The 12,568-nt window shown below is 42.5% G+C and overlaps 1 long non-coding RNA gene across 1 annotated transcript in view; it reads left to right on the top strand.

Moving 5' to 3' along the window:
• The window catches only part of LOC125451127 (uncharacterized), a 115,456-nt gene extending 103,105 nt beyond the window's left edge, over window positions 1–12,351 (top strand). Inside the window, exon 6 of the long non-coding RNA XR_009445638.1 lies at window positions 11,917–12,351. This is a non-coding gene — a long non-coding RNA (uncharacterized LOC125451127). The remainder of the gene's footprint in view (window positions 1–11,916) is intronic.
• Window positions 12,352–12,568: the final 217 nt, after the last annotated feature.

Genomic DNA, 12,568 nt, shown 5'->3' on the forward strand with positions numbered 1-12,568 from the left:
GATTTGGTCAGGTTGTAACTATTCGCAATGTAATGATTTGGATGAGGTAATTAAATATAATACTTTCATGGTGTTAATGACACGAGGTGGCATTGTGAATGATAAGAAGGATGTCTTTTTTTTCCATTCATTCAGTGGATGTGGGGCTCCCAGCTGCTCGAGTATTCTTGATTATCTTTGAGAAAGTGATAGTAAGCTTCCTTCTTAAACCACTGCAGTCATTTGGTGTAGATAGACTCACAATGCTAATAGGAAGGGAGTACCAGGATTTTGACCCAGCAACACTTAAATAATAATGATATATTTCCAAGTCAAAATGGTAAGTCTTCACATTATGTACAAAACGGCAGTACCAACAAAGTCAGTGGCGTTTGGGTGCCTGAGCCCATCCTCTCCAGGCTGACAGAATCCTTTTCTCACTCTCATTTTTGGTGTGGTATCAGGGGGACAGTGGCTGCAGTGTTAGCAGCCTAGATGGGATTCCTGGAGGCAGCTTCCAGGACTCTTGGCTGTGGTAGGCCTGGAGCCTGGAGTCTTGGCGGTAGCAGTGCTTGGAGCAGGGACTCTTGGCAGTGTTGGTGAGCAGCAGAACTGGGGTCTCCTGTGATATCAGCATTGTTGTTGCTGCACCCAGAGTGGGGACTTCTTGAGGCCCGCAACACCTTATAGAGACCTTGCAGAAGTCCTGGAAGTATGCTTCAAACACAATTTAGCAGAAGATTAAGTCTATTCAAGTAATTTCCTTTTATTCTTTGCACAACTCAAAATGGTGCCAAATTGGGGTGACAAAACACCTTACACTCTATCTTAGATAATAAAATGTGAGGCTGGATGAACACGGCAAGCTCAGCAGCATCTCAGGAGCACAAAAGCTGACGTTTCGGGCCTAAATCCTTCACTCTATCTTCCTGGATAAATACGGAAATAAAAGTTATTCATTCATTCATTACATAGCTTGGAGAGGAACTTGCAGGTGGTGGTGTTCCCAGGTAGCTGCTGCCCTTGTCCTTCTGGATGGCCATGGGTTTGGAAGGTGATGACTAAGGAAGTTTGGTGAATTTCTGCAGTTCATCTTGTAGACAGTGCTTACTGTTTGCACTGTGCGTCAGTGACGGAGGAAGTGAATATTTGTGTATGTGGTGACATTCAAGTGTATTGCTTTATCCTGCACGATATCAGGCTTCTTGAGTGTTGTTGGAGCTGGACTCATTCAGGCAAGAAGGGAGTATTCCATCACATTCCTGTCATTTGATGATTTAAGGCTTTGGGGAATCACAAAATGAGTCACTCACTGAAATATTACTACCCTCTGATCCGCTCTTGTAGCCATTATATTTATGTGGCTAGTGCAGCTCATTTTTTAGCAATCGTTAGCCTCATATTGTATTGGGAGGTTCAGTGATGGCAGCACAGATGAATATGAAGAGTTGATGGTTAGATTATTTCTTGTCATTGTCAAAGATGATTACTGTCCGGTACTTGTACAGAGCAAATATCACTTGCCACTCATCAGCGCAAGCTAGGATATTATCCAGATCTTCTGCTTTTTAACCCTGCTTCAGCATTTAAGGAGTCAAAAAGTGAGGTGAGGAATAGGGAGAGAGAGGAGTTGAACATGTGGCTACAGGGATAGTGCAGAAGGGAGGGTTTTGGATTCTTGGATAATTGGGGCTCTTTCCAGGGTAGGTGGGACCACTACAAGCAAGATGGTCTTCACCTGAACCAGACGGGTACCGATATCCTGGGGGGAATGTTTGCTAAGGCTATTCGGGTGGGTTTAAACTAATTCAGCAGGGGGATGGGCACCAAAATTATAGTTCGACTATAGAAAAGGTTGAGAGTAGGGTGGTCCAAAATAAAGTTTCAGGGAAGCAAGATGGCACCGGCAAACAAGAAGTTGGTTTGAAGTGTGTCTACTTCAATGCCAGGAACGTCTGGAATAAGGTGGGTGAACTTGCAGCATGGGTTGGTACCTGGGATTTCGATGTTGTGGCCATTTCGGAGACATGGATAGAGCAGGGACAGGAATGGTTGTTGCAGGTTCCAGGATTTAGATGTTTCAGTAAGAACAGAGAAGACGGTTAAAGAGGGGGAGGTGTGGCATTGTTGGTCAAGGACGGTATTACAGTTGCAGAAAAGATGTTTGGGGACTCGTCAACTGAAGTAGTATGGGCTGAGGTTAGAAACAGAAAAGGCGAGATCACCCTGTTGGGAGTTTTCTATAGGTGTCCAAATAGTCCCAGATGTGCAGAGGAAAGGATAGCAAAGATGATTCTCAACAGGAGTGAGAGAGACAGGGTAGTTGTCATGGGGGACTTCAACTTTCCAAATATTGACTGGGAACACTATAGTTCAAGTACTATATTTGGGTCAGTTTTTGCCCAGTGTGTGCAGGAGGGCTTCCTGACACAGTATATAGACAGGCCAACAAGGGGCGAAGCCACATTAGCTTTGGTACTGGGTAATGAGCCCGGCCAGGTGTTAGATTTGGAAGTAGGTGAGCACTTTGGTGATAGCGATCACAATTCTGTTATGTTTACTTTAGTGATGGAAAGGGATAGGTGTATACCACTGGGCAAGAGTTATAGCTGGGGGAAAGGCAATTACAATGAGATTAGGCAAGATTTAGGGAGCATAGGATGGGGAAGGAAACTGCAGGGGATGGGCACAGTAGAAATGTGGAGCTTATTCAAGGAACAGCTCCTGTGTGTCCAAGATAAGCATGTACCTGTCAGGCAGGGAGGAACCTGCAGAGTGCGGGAGCCATGGTTTACGAAGGAAGTGGAATCTCTGCTCAAGAGGAAGAAGAAGGCTTATGTTAGGATGAGATGTGAAGGCTCAGTTAGAGCACTTGAGGGCTACAAGGTAGCCAGGAAAGACCTAAAGAGAGAGCTCAGAAGAGCCAGGAGGAGACATGAGAAGTCGTTGGCGGACAGGATCAGGATAAACCCTAAGGCTTTCTATAGGTATTTAAGGAATAAAAGAATGAGGAAAGTAAGATTAGGCCCAATCAAGGATTGTAGTGGTAAGTTGTGTGTGGAGTCAGATGAGATAGGGGAAGCACTAAATGAATATTTTTCGACATTATTCACTCTAGAAAACGACAATGTTGTCAAGGAGAATACTGAGATACAGGCTAATAGACTAGGTGGGATTGAGGTTCACAAGGAAGAGGTATTAGAAATCCTTCAGAGGGTGAAGATAGATAAGTCCCCTGGGCCGGATGGGATTTATCCTCGGATCCTCTGGGAAGCCAGGGAGGAGATTGCCGAGCCTTTGGCATTGATCTTTAACTCGTCGTTGCCTACGGGAATAGTGCCAGATGCCTGGAGGATAGCAAATGTGGTTCCCCTGTTCAAGAAGGGGAGTAGAGACAACCCTGGTAATTATCGACCAGTGAGCCTTACTTCAGTTGTTGGTAAAGTGTTGGAAAAGGTTATAAGGGATAGGATTTATAATCATCTAGAAAAGAATAAATTGATTAGAGATAGTCAGCACGGTTTTGTGAAGGGAAGGTCGTGCCTCACAAACCTTATTGAGTTCTTTGAGAAGGTGACCAAACAGGTAGATGAGAGTAAACCGGTTGATGTGGTGTATATGGATTTCAGCAAGGTGTTCGATAAGGTTCCCCACAATAGGCTATTGTACAAAATGCGGAGGAATGGAATTGTGGGAGATATAGCAGTTTGGATCGGAAATTGGCTTGCTGAAAGAAGACAGAGGGTGGTAGTTGATGGGAAATGTTCATCCTGGAGACCAGTTACTAGTGGTGTACCACACGGGTTGGTGTTGGGTCCACTGCTGTTTGTCATATTTATAAATGACCTGGATGAGGGCATAGAAGGATGGGTTAGTAAATTTTCAGACGACACTAAGGTCGGTGGAGTTGTGGATAGTGACGAAGGAAGCTGTAGGTTGCAGTGAGACATAGATAAGCTGCAGAGCTGGGCTGAGAGGTGGCAAATGGAGTTTAATGCAGACAAGTGTGAGGTGATGCACTTTGGTAGGAGTAACCAGAAGGCAAAGTACAGGGCTAATGGTAAGATTCTTAGCAGTGTAGATAAGCAGAGAGATCTCGGTGTCCATGTACACAGATCCTTGAAAGTTGCCACCCAGGTTGACAGGGCTGTTAAGAAGGCATACAGTGTTTTACCTTCTATTAATAGAGGGATCGAGTTCCGGAACGAAGAGGTTATGGTGAAGCTGTACAAAACTCTAGTGCGGCCGCACTTGGAGTATTGTGTACATTTCTGGTCACCGCATTATAAGAAGGATGTGGAAGCTTTGGAAAGGGTGCAGAGGAGATTTACTAGGATGTTGCCTGGTATGGAGGGAAGGTCTTACGAGGAAAGGCTGAGGGACTTGAGGCTGTTTTCATTAGAGAGAAGAAGGTTGAGAGGTGACTTAATTGAAACATATAAAATAATCAGAGGGTTCGATAGGGTGGATAGGGAGAGCCTTTTTCCTAGGATGGTGATGGCGAGCACGAGGGGGTATAGCTTTAAATTTGAGGGGTGAAAGATATAGGACAGATGTCAGAGGTAGTTTCTTTACTCAGAGAATAGTAAGACAATGGAACACTTTGCCTGCAACGGTAGTAGATTCGCCAACTTTAGGTACATTTAAGTCGTCATTGGATAAGCATATGGACGTACATAGAATAGTGTATGTTAGATGGGCTTGAGATCGGTATGACAGGTCGGCACAACATCGAGGGCCGAAGGGCCTGTACTGTGCTGTAATGTTCTATGTTCCATGTTCTAAAAATGGCGCTGAGCAGTGTGCAATCATAAGGCCACGCAAAATAGCAACAGGAGTAGGGCGTTCAGCCTCTTGAGATTGCTTCGCCATTGAATGCGATCAGGGCTGATCCAATGATAATCCTTCTGTCCACTTTCCCGTTTTTTCCCCAAAACACTTGGTCTGTCTGTCCATCCATATCTAGCAAACATTCCCATTTCTGACCTTATGGTGAAAAAAAATCATTGATTAAGCAACTAAAGATGGGCCTATGAGACTACCCTAAGGAACTCCTGTAGAGATGTGCTGGAGCTGAGGTAACTGACCTCCAGCAACCAAAAGACCTTCCTTTCTGCTAAATGTAATTCCAACCAGCAGAGAGATTTTCCTTTGATTCCTATTGATTCTAGTTTTGCCAGAGCTCATTGCTGCCTCTCCGTCAAATGTTGCCTTGATGTCAAAGCCAGTGACTCATACCTGGAGTTCAGCTATTTTGTCCATGTTTGGTCTAAAGCTGCAATGAGGTCAGGAGCTGAATGACTCTATCAGAACTCAAACTGAGTAGTTATTGCTAACCAAGTAGTGCTGTTGATGACCACTTCTATCACTTTATTGATAATTGACAGTAGACCGAAGGGCAGCTTTTGAATATTTTTAAATTTTAATTTTAATTTGAACTTGTAAAGGGGACTCAGGGTGGCTTAGACAAGTTGGATAAGTTGGCAAATGTATGGCAGATGCAGTACAACGTGCATGTGTGATGTTATCCATTTTGTTTGGAGAAACAGACAGAATTTTGTTTAAATGTGATTGATGGGAAATTGTTGATGCTCAACGTAGCCCGGGTCTTTATATACCAATCATGAAGACAAGAATGCAGGTACAGCGAGCTGTTTTGAAGGCAAATGGTATGTTAGCCTTAATTTGAAAAGAAACCCTACAGCCAGGACCAAGGCTAAATTGTGGGTGGGTCTTCAGACTCACATCATTTACCTGGAGATGGAACGGCAACGGACCTGCAAGTGAGCAGTTCAGAGCAACTTATAAATCATGGTTAAATCTCGAGGCCTATGTATCTCATCTACGTGTTAGACAGACGCACCATTTGGCTATTCAGAACCAGCCAAAGATGAGTTCAAAAGGAGACTGAAAGAAACACTGACAGCATCATAAAAAATCTGCAAAGTCAATGTAGGCAAGAATCCTTTATTAGGCACTGTCGTTAAAGTGCAGTAAGTTTGTTCAGTATGCTATTTTTAAATAAGTAACTATACATGAAGTAAGGAAAGGTCAGGGCACTTTCATTAAGCAACATAATCAATCCACAGTAATGTAAAGTCAATATAAAGGAAATAATCTTAGGAGATGGCAACTCAATTTGGTCAAGTAGAATGTGTAGCCTGTAATATGTGCATAGCGATGGGCAATATTCCTATCTCAAATGACCACATGTGCAGGAATACTACCAGCTGTAGGGCCTTGAGATTTGGGTTTCAGTGGTTGAGTGATTGCTGGAGTCACTGTGGCTGAGGCTCGGTCTGTGAGACTGTGAGTTACCTGAATAGCATGTTTATAGAAATATTCACACACAGCTTCAGGGCACAGAGGTAGAAAGGAAATGGGTGAGACTATGAACATTTTTACAGTAAAATTTAGGCAACACAGAAACTGGCCATATAAATAAATACATGAAGAGAGAAAGATTAGTAAAGACAAATGTAGATTCGTGACAGTCAGAAGTTGGAGAAAGTATAATTCAAACAAAGGAATGGCAGAAGAGTTGAACACATACTTTGGTTATTTTCTTCACAAAAGTGGCCAAAGACTATCCCTCAGAAATGTCAGTAACCAAGGGTTTAGTCAGAGGATAAAACATCAATATAGTCAGAAAATAGTGTTGGGGAAATTAACAGGTTAAAGAATAATAAATCAACAGGGCCTGATAATGTCTATCCCAATCACTAAAGGAAGTAGCCCAGGAGATATTGAATGAGTCGTTGGTCATTTTCCAAAACTCCATCTTGGAGCAGTCGCTACAAATTGGAGGGTGGCAAATGTAATCACACTGTTCAAAAGATGGGGATGAAACGAAAAAAGAGAATTGCAGTTTAGTTAGCCTAACATCAGTAGTTACATTAATAAGATTGGACAAAACCAGCATGGGTTTATGAAGGACAAAGCATTCTTAGCAAACCTACTGACAGTTTTTAAGGATGTAACTAGTAGAACAGATGATAAACTTTTAGGAGGCGGTATATTTGGTTTTACAGAAGGCATTCGATGAGGCTTCTCATAAGAGGTTAGTTGGCAAAGGTGAAGCACATGGGATGGGGGTAATATATCAGCATAGATCAAGAATTGTTTGACAGAGAAGAAACAGAGGGAGGAAATAAATGAGAGATAATGGGAACTGCAGATGCTGGAGAATCCAAGACAACAAAATGTGAGGCTGGATGAACACAGCAGGCCAAGCAGCATCTCAGGAGCACAAAAGCTGACGTTTTGGGCCTAGACCCTTCATCAGAGAGGGGGATGGGGTGAGGGTTCTGGAATAAATAGGGAGAGAGGGGGAGGCGGACCGAAGATGGAGAGAAAAGAAGATAGGTGGAGAGAGTTTAGGTGGGGAGGTAGGGAGGGGATAGGTCAGTCCAGGGAAGACCTTCCCCTCCCTACCTCCCCACCTATACTCTCTCCACCTATCTTCTTTTCTCTCCATCTTCGGAGGAAATAAATGGATCTTTTTACAAGTGGCTGGCAGTGACTAATTGAATATTGGAAGAAACAGTTCTTGGGTCCAAACTATTCATGATGTTTACAAATAACCTGGATGAGAGAACCAACTGCAATATTTCCAGGTTGCCAATAACATCTAGTTATGCAGGACAGTGAGTTGCAAGGGGAGTGGAAGGAGAATTCAAGGTGATTTGGACAAGTTGAGTGAGTGGGTGAACAAATGGCATGGCTGACTGTGAAGTTATACACTTCGTGGTGAATACAAGAAGGAAATTTACATAGTACTAGGTAGTGTAGATGTACACAGGATCACAACTGAGGTATGATGTGCTGTTCTAATATGCTTATCTAAGAAAGAGAGGCACTATGCTGATACCAGGGATAGTAGGACCGTCCTTTTGAACAGAAATTTGTTCAGCTCGAGCCTGTATTTACTAGCATTTAGAAGAGTGAGAGGTGATCTGATTGAAAACCATAAAATTCTAATACTGGGCAGATAGATGCAGAGAAGATGCTTTCACTGGGCTGGGGGTTCTAGAATCAGGGGACAGAGTCTCAGGGCACTAGGTACACCATTAAGGACACTGAGGAAAAGGTTCTTCACTCGAACAGCAGTGAATTATTTACCACAGGAGACTCTGGAGGCCAAGTTACTGAACATTATTCAAGAAAGAGATAGATTTTTTTTAGATTTTAAAGGCATCAAGACAGATTTGTGGAAAAAGCAAGAATTGAGACAGAAGGTCAGCCATGATCAAACTGAATAGCAGGGCAGGTTCGAGGAGCCAAATAGTCTATTCTTCTGTAATTATGTTGTTGATCACCAGGCAATCAAAGAGAAATAGGTAGATAGTGCAAGAACCCCTGAAGTCCCCCTCACAAATGGGTTTCTGCTTTTGGGCACTGGTGAAGGTGTTAGTTCCTCAATGTAATGTAGTCAGAGCCAGGTTTGCAGTATCACAAATGGATCTGCTAAATAGGATGGGAGGAAAAAGAAAGGAAAATTTGTTATTTGTTTGTTTAAGGAAGAGACAGACATTTCTGTGGACATAGACATGACTCTTGGATGGTGGATTGCCTCCAAAATGCCAGGGTCAATGATATTACAGAGTGTTTGCAGGCTACTCTGGGAGAGGGTGAATAGTTAGAAGTTGTGGTGCACATTGGTATCAATGACTTGAGTGGGAAGACAAATGTTCTCCTGAAATCAGAACTCAGGGAGCTAAGTAGAAAATTAGTAAGCAGGAGCTTGAATGTAGTAATTTTCAGATTACTTCTGATGCCAAGTGCAAGTGATTAAAGAACTAGAAAGATAAGGCATATAAATGCATGGCATGAAAGGCTTTAGATTCCTGCAACATTGGGACCAGCTGCGGGGGACATAGCATTAGCACAAGCCAGGCAGGTTGCACTTGAATAGAACTGAGTATAGGAATAGTAGAAAAGAATGTCAGGGTGCACAAAATACTAGGAGAGACATGTAACACTAGCAGGTGAATAGTCAATAGGTGAGGTCAGAGTAAGGGAGAACTATTATGAAGACTTAATCAGGTTTAGTGCACATATACCTGAATGCACTAAGTAAATAAGAGTGTGGGGTTACAGAAAAGATAGCAAAGGAAGACAAGAAGGGGTGGCAGTATTTGTTTAATGAGGTTATTACAAAACTGGAGAATAAAGATGTCCCAGAGGGTTCAAGGACAGAATCAATCTGGCTGGAAATAAAGAATGAAAAGGGTGCAATTACATTTCGCAGTATAGAACCTGGATATGGCATAATACACAAACAGGTATTAGATGTTTTAGTGAGCATAAAGGTGCAATAATGCCCAGTGCCTGATGAGAGGTATCCCAGGGTGCTATGAGAGCCAAGGTAAGAGATTTCTGAGGCCTTGATCAAGATATTTAATAAAGTGCCAGTTGATTGGAGAATAGGTAATGTTCCTTTATCAAGAAGGGCATCAGGAAAAGGCCAGGTAATTCCAAACCAGTTCTGAAGTCAGTGGCAGGAAAATTATTGGAAGAAACTCTGAGGAACTGCAGAACTAACACACAGAAATGTAGGATTGATCATGGCTTTGTTAAAGAGAGATCCAGTCTGACTAATTTAATTGATGTTTTTGAAAAGGTGACTAAATAAATTGATGAGGGTAGCACTGTTGATGTAGTTTACATGGTCTTTAGTTAGGCATTTGACAAGGTCCCATACTGGAGGCTGGTCCAAAAGGTAAGAGTTCAAAGGATCCAAGACAAGTTGACAGATTTAGATCCAAAACTATCTTGCAAACAGGAGGTAAAGTAAGATTGTGGAGGGTTGTTTTTATAATTGGAAACCTGTGAACAACAGTGTACCTCAGGGATTGGTTCTGGAGGTCTTACAGTTTGTTATGTACAATTGTTAATGATTTGAATGCACATACAGATAACACAAAAAATGGTGTGTTATTGATAGCGATGAGGATGGACTGATATTGACCAAGCGGTGAACTGAGCAGAGCAATGACAGATGGAATTTAATCCTGATAAGTGTGAGGTGATGCATTTTGGGAGATCTAATAAGGGAAGAATATCCACAATGAATAGTGGGTCTTTAGGAAGTGCTGAGGAACAAGGGGACTTTAGTGTACAAGCTCATAGATCCTTGAAGGTTTTAGCACAGACAAACAGGACAGTGAAGAAAGTATATGGGATCTTTCATTAGGATTTATAAGGTTTAGTAATGACAAGGGTATATCACCAAGAATGGTATACACTCTAAAAACATGCAGTGATGCATTATCGTTCATTATATTGTTGTGATACATGTAATTTATTTTCAGCCAAGAATGTTCCTATTTGATAGGGATAATGATTACCCTTATCAGGGATAATGGGAACTGCACATGCTGGAGAATCCAAGACAACAAAGTGTGAAGCTGGATGAGCACAGCAGGCCAAGCAGCATCTCAGGAGCACAAAAGCTGACGTTTCGGGCCTAGACCCTTCATTCTGGGTGAAGGGTCTTGGCCCGAAATGTCAGCTTTTGTGCTCCTGAGATGCTGCTTGGCCTGCCATGATTACCCTTATTATTAGCCACTGACCATCAGACAGAAACGCTAGATAACAAGTTTCAATTAACCCCAACTCTCCCTAATAAAGTCTGTTAATTTTACAGCCAAAAGGTAAACTTGGTAGACTAATTCAAAGCCTCTGTCCACATGGTTTCGGTAATAAATTGTCAGTCTTAAGTCAGTGGTACCACTCTTACTTCTGAGCTCAAAAGCTATGGATTCAGACTGCTCTCCAAGAACTTAGAATCATAGATACAGTCAGAGAGCTGTACAGTGTGGAAACAGACCCTTCGGTTCAATTCGTCCATGTGAGCAGATATCCTAAATTAATTTAGATCCATTCACCAGCATTTGGCCCATATCCCTCTAAACCTTTCCTATTCATATATCCATCCGGATGCCTGTTAAAAGTTGTAATTGTATCAGTCTCCAACTCCTCTGGCATCTCATTTCATACACGCACCACCCCCTGCTTGAAAAAGTTGCCCTTTAGATCCCTTTTAATTCTTTCCCCTCTCATTTTAAAGGAACGCCCTCTAATTTTGGACTCCACAACCCGAGAGAAAAGACCTTGTCTCTTCACCCTATCCACGTCCCTCATGATTTTATAAACCTCTATCAGGTCAGCCCTCAGCCTCTGATGCACCTGGGAATATAGCCCCAGCCTATTCAGCCTCTCCCTATAGCTCAAACCCTCTAACCTTGGCAACTTCCTTGTAAATCTTTTCTAAACCCTTTCAAGTTTCACAATATCCTACTTACAGCAGGGAGATCAGAATTGCAAAAGTGGCCTAACCAATGTCCTGTAAAGTCACAACATGACCACCCAACTTCTATACTTAATGCACTGGCCAATAAAGGCAAGCATACCAAATGCCTTCTTCACTGGCCTGTCTATCTGGGACTCCACTTTTAATGAGCTTTGAACCTGCATTCCAAGGTCTCTTTGTTTAGTAACACTCCCCAGGGCCTTACCATTAAGGGTTCAAGTCCGGCTGTGATTTGCCCTACCAAAACGCAGCACCTCACATTTATCTAAATTAAACTCCACCTGCCATTTCTTTGCCCAGCTGATCAAGGTCCCATTGAACTTTGAGGTAACCTTGTTTGCTGTCCACTACATCTCCAAATTTGGTGTCATCTGCAAACTTACTAACCATACCTCCTATGTTCACATCTAAGTCATTTACATAAATGATGAAAAGCAGTGGACCCAGCACTGATCCTTGTGGCACACTGTTCGTCTTTGTCCTCCAGTGTGAAAAGCAACCCTCCACTACCATCCTGTGTCTTCCACCTTCAAAAGCAGATTTAAGCACATAGTACTAAAGACCATACGATGTGCTATTTTCCACATGAGAGTATTAAACCAAGATCTTGTCTGTCCTTTTAGGTGGCTCAAATACCTCACATTACAACTCAAAAAGGAGCAAGAAATGTCTGCCAGTCCTAGGCTAAGACTTATCTCTCAATAAACATCTGAAAAACAACTTCTGTGGGGGATAACACAGCGTGGAGCTGGAGGAACACAGCAGACCAGGCAACATCAGAGGAGCAGGAAAGTTGACATTTTGTGGTGCCCTTCTTCAGAAATGGGCAAACGGGGCTTTATTGAATTCAAATTCACTGCTGCATTTGCTACACTACAAATGTTCACCTTGCTAAAAGCTTCTTTTGACTGTATCAATGATTCAGCACTGCAGGCGGTGTTGGTTATGGTAGTGGTGTCCCAAGGCACTGTGCAAATTCAAGTTCTTTCATTATTTAAATCATCAATCCAGAGTGATTTCCAAAGATGTACTACCTCTGTTGTAATAAATTACCTTGTACTGCAACCTTGTTTATTAAATAAATGAAATTAACAACACTTTAGGAATCAAAGAACAAATAACAAAGAAGAACAATGAAAATTACAGCACAGGCTCAGGACCTTCGGCCCTCCAAGCCTGCGCCGATCCAGATCCTCATCTAAACCTGTCACCTGTTTTCCAAGGATCTGTATTCCTCTGCTCCCTGCCCATTCATGTATCTGTCTAGATACATCT

The sequence above is a fragment of the Stegostoma tigrinum genome, chromosome 3, assembly GCF_030684315.1.
Source record: "Stegostoma tigrinum isolate sSteTig4 chromosome 3, sSteTig4.hap1, whole genome shotgun sequence".
Taxonomy (NCBI): domain Eukaryota; kingdom Metazoa; phylum Chordata; class Chondrichthyes; order Orectolobiformes; family Stegostomatidae; genus Stegostoma; species Stegostoma tigrinum.